The 11421-nt window shown below is 41.8% G+C and overlaps 1 long non-coding RNA gene across 1 annotated transcript in view; it reads right to left on the bottom strand.

Annotated features, from left to right (window-relative positions):
* Positions 1–8858: 8858 nt before the first annotated feature.
* LOC129646236 (uncharacterized) overlaps positions 8859–11421 on the bottom strand; it is a 46772-nt gene continuing 44209 nt past the window's right edge. The window contains exon 3 of the long non-coding RNA XR_008711784.1: positions 8859–11000. This is a non-coding gene — a long non-coding RNA (uncharacterized LOC129646236). The remainder of the gene's footprint in view (positions 11001–11421) is intronic.

Below are 11421 nucleotides of genomic sequence, written 5' to 3'. Positions count from 1 at the left end.
TGGGCACCTTCCTAACAGCAAGGTTAGGTGGGAGGAGAGGGAGAGACCTGGAGCCATGAAGTAGGTCGGAGCCCCGGGGAGGCGGGGCCGGGCACCTGAGGTGGAGGCCTGCGGTTGCTGCGCTGCTTTGCCTGACTCTCTTTCCTACCCAGCTCCTACTTTGCTCCTCCTCCAACCTGCAGCAAAGTCAGAATTTTTGCCGGCCAAAATCAGAGAATTGGGGGAAATACTTTAACACTTCCTCCATCAAGACAAGCTTGGACTTCCTCCAATTAAGACAAGATTAAAATCCTTAACCCACCTCCTATCCTACAATTCCCTACCACCCCAGTATTTACAACGTTTGCACAAATAACTCAGGAGATAGATAAAATCTGCTGGAGTGTTATGCTGTTAATTCCTGAATCTGAAGGCTTGAGGCAAGTCCTTTCTCATTGAGGAATTTCACTTTCCTGGTCCAACAGAGATACAGCCCAGAGGGCAAACTCCCATGTTGGGTATAATTCTTTGGGTGAAATGTTTAGAAGAGTCCTGCCAACACAGAGCAGCAATTTCCATGCAAATTCGCGCCTGTGGGGGAAAAATGCAATTGGTCCAAGCACAGTACTGATGGGACACCCCTTCCCACTCCAGTGGGGTGTGGAAACACGACTTGAAGGAAGAGATCTATCTGTTTGTTCAGCTTTTCTCCCTCTGAGCATGCCAAACATAAACGACTCCTGTGTTGCAAAGGAGGCGTTCGCTCCACACTGCTGCTCCGTAGCAAGGACTGCATAGAAATGAGAAGTTGTGTTCCTCTCCTTCTCAGCGGGCAGCAAGAACAAAGGCAGTGTTTCTCACAAAGAAAACCGAAGAACAGAGCCACGGCATTTATGTTTTGTGAAACAAAAAGAGGCTGGTTAGCCATGTGGCATTTACAAAGAAAAATAATAATTTCAACTTGGTTAATTCCTGGGATGCTTGGTTAATTCCTGACAGTGCTTCAACCCACCTACCTCGATTCCAATGGTCTGTGGCCATTCTGGAGCAGTGGTGGAATCAGTGGTGCAGAGTTCAAGGCCAATAGATTGATTGTTCTGGTCTCCACCACTATCAAGATGAATTGGAGCAAACTGCAATAAATGAGTTGAAGTACCTCAGCGGTCTTCAAACTGGGGTTTGAGGACATTTGCCCTGATACATGAAGACTTTCTAAGGGCTTTCCAGGGAAGGGAGAGCTTTGGAAAATCAACTTCCAAGTCTTCAACTTCCGCATGTTCTTTTTCCTGATGTTAATCTACTAAAATCATGTCTCAAGGACTCTTTTTTTCTCCCAGTAGTCCTTTTCCTACTTTGCAAAAGAAAAGCACACTCTTCACCCACCAAAATCACTGTGGGTAGTGACTGTAGCCATGAAATTAAAAGATATTTGCTCTTTAGAAGAAAAGCTATGGTAAAGCTAGACAGCATATTAAAAAGCAGAGACATCACTTTGCCGACAAAGGTTCATCTACTCAAAGCTGTGGTTTTTCTCCAGTAGTTATGTACAGATGTTAGAGTTGGACCATAAAGAAGGCTGAGCACTGAAGAACTGATGCTTTCAAACTGTGGTGTTGGATAAAATTCTTGAGAATCCCTTGGAGAGCAAGGAGACCAAACTAGCCAATCCTAAAGGAAAGCAACTCTGAATATTCATTGGAAGGACTGATGCTGAAGGTGAGTTCCAATACTTCAGCCACCTGATGCAAAGAGCCAGTTCATTGGAAAAGATCATGATGCTGGGTAAGATTGAAGGCAGAAGGAGAAGAAGGCAACAGAGGATGAGATGGTTGCGTGGTATCACCAATTCAATGAACATGAGTTTGTGCAAACACCAGGAGATAGTGAAGGACAGGGAAACCTGGTGTGCTGCAGTCCATGGGGTCACAGAGTTGGACACAACTTAGCAAATGAACACCACCCCCACAGTCCTACTCAGGTGCATTGTCCGGAGGTGAGAAAACCTCCAGGACTTCTTCCTGAGGGAGAGTCCTTTGAGAGAAAAGTAGGAGATTTGCAGAAAGAAACATACTGAAAGAAACACTCATGAAGCCTCTTCCTTCTTCCCTCACTCTTTTCTTTCCTTCCTTTATTTCTTATAGTCAGAATTCAAAGCAAGAAGGCTCCAAAGGGTTTCCTTCAACATTTATTTGAAGAAAAAATGAAATAAGATTTTTTTTCTGACAGAAAGGAAATCTAATTTGGCAGAATGGTTTGACAATAAGGACTAGCTTTGCCAGTTAATTTATGTGATGGACAGTCTCCATAAATTTAATAAAGCTAAATCTGCAGCTCTAAAGTTTTGATGAAAATACCATTTTAATCACAGATATAGTATTCAGTACATCAGCTAAAATATTCTTTGCAACTATTTCAATTTATGATAAAAAATTTTTAGATGTCAACTCACAAAGGAGCTTTCAAAATTATTGTACAGAGTTGTTGTTCAGCTGCCCAGTCATATCCGACTCTGCAACACTGTGGACTGCAGTACACCAGGCCTCCCTGTCCCTTACCATCTCCCAGAGTTTGCCCAAGTTCATGTTCATTTTGCAGAATACATGAGCAAAAAAGACTGCAGCCACCAGTCTAGGGTGGAATTCCACTAGTCTGAGTTCTTTCCAGGTCAAACTGCATGTGACATTTCTTGCTTTTCTCTCTCCCTCTCTCTGCACCCAGCCCTATACCTCAGTCTCCTAGCCTTGCTCCACTGCTTTATCAATCACAGGATTTGAGAGGAGCCTTTGTTACTGGTGTTCAGTATCCCTTTCAGCTACCCCCAAATAAAATTCACCTGAAAAACCCAGGAAGGTCAAGGGAGACGCTATGGGAACCTGGTAGAAAGTCCCCAAGGCACTCCCCATATGTCTTGACCATCTTACAGATGAGGGGCCTGGAATGAACAGACTGAATGTCTCAACTGTTTCAGTAAAAATAATAAACTTGTCTGTCCCAGTCCCCTTACTGGACTAACTTAATATTTCCTCCCCACTCATAAGAAAGAGATATGATATTCAAGGTCAAACAGAGTAGCAACCTTTCTTTATAACTTTCTCTTTGTAATGCATTTAACTGATACAATTCTCATATTTGTCCACAATGATCATTCCTGGATGTAAAAATGAGAAAAAAAAATATATATTTATGAAGAGAGAGAGAGAGAGAGACAAAAGTGGAGATAGAGATGTGTAGAATAGCTGCCATTCCCTTTCCTTGGGTTATAGAAGGCCAGAGTGGTGAGACTCCCTTATTGTTACCAAAAATCATCAGCAAAAGAGATAAACTCCTCAGTGACTCTGATCAGCTGTACTAGTCAGCTGGTTTTGCTTTACAAAAAATTTATTTAATTTTCTTCTGTTGTGGCCCCCTTTAACCATCCAGTAATACCTATGGAACCCCTTTTCACCCCGGAATGGCTCTACCAATTTTTCTTTAATTGCAACAGCACGTAACAGATGCCTTTGTGTCTGGCTTGTTTCACTCCGCATAATGCCCTCCAGATATATCCATGTGATTGTAAATGACAGGATTTCTGTCTTTTTTAAGGCTGAATAATATTCCATTGTGTGTATAAACCTCATTTTCTTTATCCATTCATCCATCAGTGGATCTACCCTTTTAACAAACTTTTAAGTGTATAATACAAAAAGTCCCATGGACAGAGGAGCCTGGTGGGCTACAGTACATAGGGCCACAAAGAGTTGGACATGACTTAGCAACCAAGCACACACACACGACTATAGATGCTAGAACTGATAAACTTGCATAACTGAAAAATTATGCCTGTGGGAAAATAGCTTCCTGTTTCCCCTCCACCAGCCCTGGTAACCTCCATCCTACTCTCTGCTTTTATGAATCTGACTATTTCAGGTTTCTCAGATAAATCAGATCCCTTTGTGTCCGGCTTATTTAACTCAGCATAATGCCCTCCAGGTATAGCCATATGATTGTAAATGGCAGGATTTCTATCATTTTTAAGGCTGAATAATATTCCATTGTGTATATAAACCTCATTTTTTTATCCATTCATCCATCAGTGGACACTTAGGTTGCTTCTCTATCTTGGCTATTGTGAATAGTGCTGCAATGAACTTGGGAATGCAAATCTCTCTTCAGATCCTGATTTCAGTTCTTTTGGAAGTGGAATTCTATGGACCCCTTTGCAGAATACACAAAGGAAATGAGTAAGATTGCAAAAGGAGACAATCATCTTGAAATAATGTTGTAAAAACATTTTTGAAAACAATTTTGTGGAATAATAGTATTTGTGCTTTTGTATTGATATATTAGCAAGTGTCAGCAACAAAAATATTTATCTTATGTTTAAAGTAGTTTGAAATATCCACAACCACTATAATATGTTATTTAAAAATCTATGATTTGGTGACAAATTCAGTATCAGAGATACTGCTGATATCATTGAAGTTTGTTGCTTATATATACATAATAAAAGGAAGTGTTAAATTTCAGTTAGAATTTAGCAAAAATACTTAAGTTTTTCCCATTCAAGTTCACGGACTCCCTGCTCTAGACAAATTATGACTCAAGCAATATTTTGAAGGTCTGAAGTAAAGTGGAAGTTGCTCAGTCACGTCTGACTCTGCAACCCCATGGACTATACAGTCCATGGAATTCTCTAGGCCAGAATACTGGAGTGGGTAGCCTTTCCCTTCTCCAGGGGATCTACCCAACCCAGGGATTGAACCCAGGTCACCCACATTGCAGGCAGATTCTTTACCACCTGAGCCACAGCAAAGCCCTTTAAAGGTCTGTCCACCTTCGTTTTTGGCCTTCTTTACTCTTGTAGTTTGCTCTTCCTTCCCTAAATACCTACCCAATGGTAGTTTAAGCTGATGTGAGTTCATGCATATTTACCACCATTCATTGACTTCATTGACCATCTACCATTTTGCATACATTATTTGTATGTCTTATGACAACTGCCCAAGGAAGGAAAAAAAAAAAAACAAAAAACTGAAGCTCAGGAAGTTAAATAACTCACCCAAGGCAACAAAGTAGAAGACTCAGTATTTAAATTTAGGTCTGTATGGCTTAACACTTATTCCCATTTCCACTACACTCCACTGCCTCCTTCTGGCTTAAAGAATGTTTGCATTTTAATAGGCAGTCTAAAAACCAAACACCTCCAGGAAATAAATTTCTGACGAAATTTCAGGGATCATCGGAAGGGAGCTATTTGGAGTTAATCTTTAGACACTCTTTAAATTTTTCAATACTAATTAATTCTTTTCATCCACCACCCACTTCTGCAGAGAGGTAAGAAACTGAGGCAAACCACAGAAATATTATACATCCCTAATCCTTGTGAGGGCTGCACAAATTTCAGAACACTGTGGACAGATAGAACTCTTCAGTACTTTTGAAAAGAAAAGGCAGACTGTGGGGAAGATATTTTTACCTGGCTGCCATCGCAAGCATTGTTCTATTATAAGCATTCTGGATTTTTTAAAATGACTCCAAGCACTGTAAAAGCAACTATTGATCCTTACTTGACAGAGGAGGAACTGACAAAAAGGAAGAAGAAAATGGAAGGAGGGGCTCTACCCTTCTCATCAACTTTCCAATAGCATTCTGATTTTATAAGCAGATTTCTCAAACTCTATAGAAGGAAGAAAGTACTACCAAGCAGGCAAAGGACAGCAACGGAAACATCCTTTCACAGATGAATTTCACAGCTTGAAGGAAGCACCCTCCCTCTAGACTGTAAACTCCCCACAAGAGGGATGAGCCCAAGTGGTGGGCACGCTCCTGAGCAGCCAGAGTAGGGTCTGGCACCAGAGAGGCTCACGGTGACTCCTTAGCTGGACAAGGCAGCACTGGCCTGTGAACCCCCTCGGCAGCTCTTCAGAGGGTCCAAGGCATTCTGTCAGTAGAGGACACTCAGTGCTTCTAGCAGCCTGATTTTCCAGGCCATAAACTTTGGACAATGCTGTATTCATTAATCAGTGAAATGACGCGTGTCTCTATCTCCTCTCCTTATCTTTCTCTCTTCTTCTGACTGTATTTAAGGCAGAACTGGTAAGTACTGTACCCACTGCAACCACTGGATGACAGGCTTCATCTGGTTTTTTAGTAATATCTCTCAGGTTCAAACATATGCTCTTCTAGGACTTCCAGGTTTGATCCCTGGGTCAGGAAGATCCCTTGGAGAAGGAAATAGCAACCCTCTCCAGTATTCTTGCCTGGAAAATCCCATGGATAGAGGAGCCTTGTGGGCTACAAGTACACCAGGTCGCAAAGAACTGGACACGACTTAGTGATTAAACAACAACTGAATGCATTAGAAAATTAAGATAGATGAGAATGGATTATGTCTAACATCTTTTATACTACAAACATTCTAAAAACCTCCACTAGCCTCTAACTGATCTTCTCCCTTATATAGTGTAACCTAAGCCATTTCAACAAATATTTATTAAGTACCTACTATAAGCTTTGTCCTATTCTAGGTGCAAGGAGTAGGGAATACAATGTTAAGTCAAAGCAGCTAAAAGAAGCTCTCTGGATCAACAAAGTAACGCTTTTTGCAGTGCTTCCTACTTTCTGCTTTCACACATACTAGCTCATATTTTTATTAAGGCCACATATCCTCCCCTAGGTGGTAGATAGAGACACTATTATTACCAAGTATTAACAAGTTTGCAAGACTTGCCCAAGTGTATCAGTAGGAGAACTAAAGCTAGAGTCCAAACCGCAGAGATCTAGCCCAGGGCTTGAGTTTCCACTTTCATGATCCATTCCTTTTCCAAGCAGACTGCTGTCCTATATAACCAATGTCATTCAATAAAACTGCCATGCATAGTCTGAGACCTCTCAAGCCATCTCATGATGGAGTCCCCTGTTGTTTGACATCTCACCCCAAAATTCCACATGCAATTATTCCACCAGGTTGATGAGCAGAAATGGGTAATGAACTATGAATCCCATACTTAGAGGTTCCACTTATCCATTGCTACATGAGTTATTCTGAAACCCAACAGTTTAAAGCAACAGTTTTACTATGTCATGATTCTATCTATCAAGAATTCAGGCTGAGCTCTTCTGGGCCATTCATCTATGCCACATGATATCGATGGTGATAACTCAGTTGGCACATGGCCTCAATCACATGTCTGACACCTTATACAGAAAGGCAAGTTGCTATAACACTGGTCTTATCTGGGACTATCAGCTGGAGCACCTATATGCCTCCTTTCCATATGGCGGGCTTCAGGGTAACCAGACTTTTTACTTTGAGACTCAGGGCTCAAGAGTAACACGGTAGGAGCTGCAGGGTCTGTTGTGACCTTGCCTCAGAAATGACACAGCATCACTCTTTTGGCTGAAGCAGTCACCAGACTGCCCAGATTCAAGGAGAGGAGACACAGACCCCGACTCTCCATGAGAAGAGCCTCAGAGGATTCGTGGCCATGATTTAATACAATTACATTTGGGTTTCTTCTATTATAATTCCTCTTCTTAACTAATGGTGACCCAGAGAGCTGTCTCTGTTCCCACACCACCCGTTTCCTCATCTCGTGTCACCCAAGCTTGCTGTGCACACTCTGCACGTTCCTATCTCTGGCAGTGTTGTGTCAGATGGTCATTTCCTGGATCAGGGCCCTCGGCACATAACATTCTCCATCTTCATCTGTGGTTCATGAGAGATACACTAAAGGACTGTACCCTCATCACTTCTACTAAAAGGCGCTGATACTGGTTGTCACTGCCAGGAGTGGCTTCTCTCTCCACTGCTGCTACTTTTGCTCTGTTCTGTCCCTCAGCACTTCCTTGTACGTATGTCAGGTATGCACTGATCTCTTCCAACTTCAAACTGAGCTCTCAGAGTAGGGTCTTTACCTGTCCTAATAGGATGCTCTGTGCTTCCAACAGGACTCGTGAGACTGAATTGCAAAGTAGATAAGAATGCAAGCTTTGGGGTCAAAAAGCTCTGGATTCCTAATCCCTGCTCCACCACTGTGTGATCTTGTCCAAGCTCCTTCATATCACTGAGCGTTAGTTTCCTAGTCTGTATAATGGAAACAAAGATATATATGTCCTGTCAAAAGGGATTGCTGCCGCTGCTGCTAAGTCGCTCCAGTCGTGTCCAACTCTGTGCGACCCCATAGATGGCAGCCCACCAGGCTCCCCGTCCCTGAGATTCTCCAGGCAAGAACACTGGAGTGGGTTGCCATTTCCTTCTCCAATGCATGAAAGTGAAAAGTGAAGTCTCTCAGTCGTGTCCAACTCTTCGCGACCCCATGGACTGCAGCCCACCAGGCTCCTCCATCCATAGGATTTTCCAGGCAAGAGTACTGGAGTGGGGTGCCGTTGCCTTCTCTGGTCAAAAGGGATTAAAAGGTTCTATATAGACAAAGCAAATATCACTTTACTGCACTGAGTAACTACCCACTAAAAGGTACTGTGCTGTGCTGTGCTCAGTCGCTCAGTCATGTCTTTGCGACCCATGGACTATATAGGCCACCAGGCTCCTCTGTCCATTCGGTTCTTCAGGCAAGGATACTGGAGTTGATTGCCATTTCCTTCTCTAGGGGATCCTCCTGACCAAGGAATAAAACCCTCATCTCCTGTGTCAACTATAGTACCAGTAGTAGCAATGGGGGTTAACAGTATCCAACCGACAAAGGCCTATGACAACAGAAAGTGCTCGTGAGCATGCAAATGAATTCCTCTTTCTACAGATATATAAACTGGACTTAGAATATGGGTAAAGGTGTGAGTATGAACATACATACACATGCTTTCAGTCGAAATATTTATATTTTCTCTTTTTACGGGTATATTTTATTTATATTTTTTAAATGTCCACATGTCATTCATCCACAAAAACGTTTCAAGTAATTTTTACTGAGACAATCTACCTATTTTAGAAAAGCATTCAAATGCTGTGGTTGGGCTCAGCATATCATGAAGAATACAGCATGATGAAAATGTCTCTAGAGCATCATAAAGAAACACTTCAATATTGAAGATGGCTGGATTTATTCCAAGGACTAAGATACAGTCTGCCTATCACCAGCTCAGCTTCAAAATATGGTTCTTGGCTCCGTGCCACAGTTCAATGAGTGTGATCAGTGCAAATAGAAGGTGAATCAATCTTAAAGGTACTGAAGTAAGTTATTTCCCAACACAAGAACACAAGGGGCAAGACGATCTTGATTAGTCAATGCCTGAGCTAGTATTTCATCTTGCACTAGATGGTGTGAAGCTTCATGTTATTGACTCCCTGTTTGAATCTTCTTTGGAGAAAAGCAATATTCTACTCTGAATTGGTTATTATCACAACACCATCACCATAGTTAAGATGTATCAATATTCCTTCATCTGGGAGATGCTTAAGGTCTAAGGTTTTACTGGTCCTGATGTCTTGACGTGAAGTAATCTGCATCATAATTCATATGCAATTCACATGCAATTCACATCATTTATACAGGTCAACCTTCCTGAACGAGGGAAAATCCTTCCAACAGGGACTATATTTACCTGCCATTCATCCACAGTTGTGCAGAAAAAACTGGGTGGAGGATGGAGTTAAGGGTATTTTAAAGGCTCTGAGGTTTTACTTCCCAATAGGCAGCAAAGGATGGGATGAAACATTGCGAGTTCCCAGGTTTGGTATAAGTTCTGTGTATTAATTTCCTAGGGCAGCCATAACAAAGTACCATAAACTGAGTGGCTTAAAGGAGATTTATTGTCTCATGGTTCTGGAGGCTAGAAATCCAAAATCCAAGTGTCAGCAAAACTGGTTCCTTCTAAGAGTTGTGAGGGCAAATTCGTGGCTCTCTCCTTGCTTCTGGTAGCCCCAGGCTTGGCCAGTGCTTGGCCTGTGACAGCATAAATCCAATCTCTGTCTCCATCTTCACATGGCTGCCTTTTCCCCTGTGTGTCTAGATTATCCTCCCTCTACGTGTATGTGTATATAGATAGATTTAGATATAGATACAGATATCTGTGTCCAAATTTTTTTATACAAAGATATTTGTCCCATTAGATTAGGGCTGACCCTAATAACCTCGTTTTAATTCAGTCAACCCTGAAAAGGCCCTATTTCCAAAGATGATGTGCTGAGGAGGGTAGAGCTTCAGCAGACATTTTTTGGGGGGAGATGATACAATTCAACCCCTAATATTCACTATGCAAAATTGAGAGCAAAACAGAGCAAGGAAATGGCTGTCATATCATAGCAATGTAGGACCAGGAAAAATGCCAAAGTCGCACAAAAGATTATCATTCCAGTCTTCCAAAATTATTTTTCCATTGTTTAGTCTCCTTTTATGCAAGCTACCATTAACATTGTTTCACTTTCAATCTCTGTAATTCAAAGCACAGAGAACAATTTGATAACCTTTTCACCCAGAGAACAATTTGATAACCTTTTCACCCAGATCTGTTTTGGGATGTCTCCTTCCCAAATAGATTCTTCTGCTATGTACAGGATTTCCCAAAGCTTTCTATATTTGTTATTTCTTTAGCAAAAGGGTTTGGAATAACTTGCAGCCAACTATTCTGTATCTTATTTTGCTGAGAATAATAGACGTGTGTGGTGATTATCATTAGTCATGAGTTAGTTATAAACTGACAAATCCATCCAAACATTGGAAAATTGATCTCATCTTTCTCAAAAGGGTTTTTCTTCTCTTCAACTCTGGCCTCCAGTTTCCTAGAAGCAACATCATTCAGGAAGGATTTAAATAAAGAATCTCCAGTATGTATGGCATTGTTAGGCCCTAAAAAATGCCTCTGCCCAGGACTGGGCTCTTAGAAGTGGACTTGTGCTTTCTCTCAAGTACACTCTTAGATATGGATTTTTGGTTTCTCTCAAGAAAGAACACTATGAACCTGGGAATATCTCCTTCCTTTGCCAAAAATATATGATTCAAGCTTTGGAACCTCTTAGAGGACTAGCTGGTAAATGTTGTATGAGATGGGCTTCCCCAGTGGCTCAGTGGTAGAGAATCCACCTGCAATGCAAGAGACACAGGGTCAATCCCTGGGTTGGGAAGATCCCCTGGAGGAGGGCATGGCAACCCACTCCAGTATTCTTGCCTAGGGAATCTCATGGACAGAGGAGCCTGGCACGCTAGTCCCTGGGGTCATGGAGTCAGACATAACTAAAGCGACTTCGCACGCATGCACACACTGTATGGAAAACCATGGCCAAGAGACCAAGTAATAGAAGCCATATCTGAATATCACTTTGGAAGGACATGAGATTTTGAGATTGTCCCATGATGGACACAACACCTTATAAAGTAGAGCCAGTGTAAGAAATGCTTAGACTAATCTCTGTAATTGCATTTCCCCCCTAAACTGGGTGGAGTTGTGAATATCAAAAGTCAGAATTCAATTCCAGAGAGATGTAAAGAAACCTTGCAGGAAAAT

This window comes from Bubalus kerabau, chromosome 3 (assembly GCF_029407905.1).
Source record: "Bubalus kerabau isolate K-KA32 ecotype Philippines breed swamp buffalo chromosome 3, PCC_UOA_SB_1v2, whole genome shotgun sequence".
In the NCBI taxonomy this organism is placed as follows: domain Eukaryota; kingdom Metazoa; phylum Chordata; class Mammalia; order Artiodactyla; family Bovidae; genus Bubalus; species Bubalus kerabau.
This window is presented reverse-complemented; position numbering and strand designations above follow the sequence as displayed.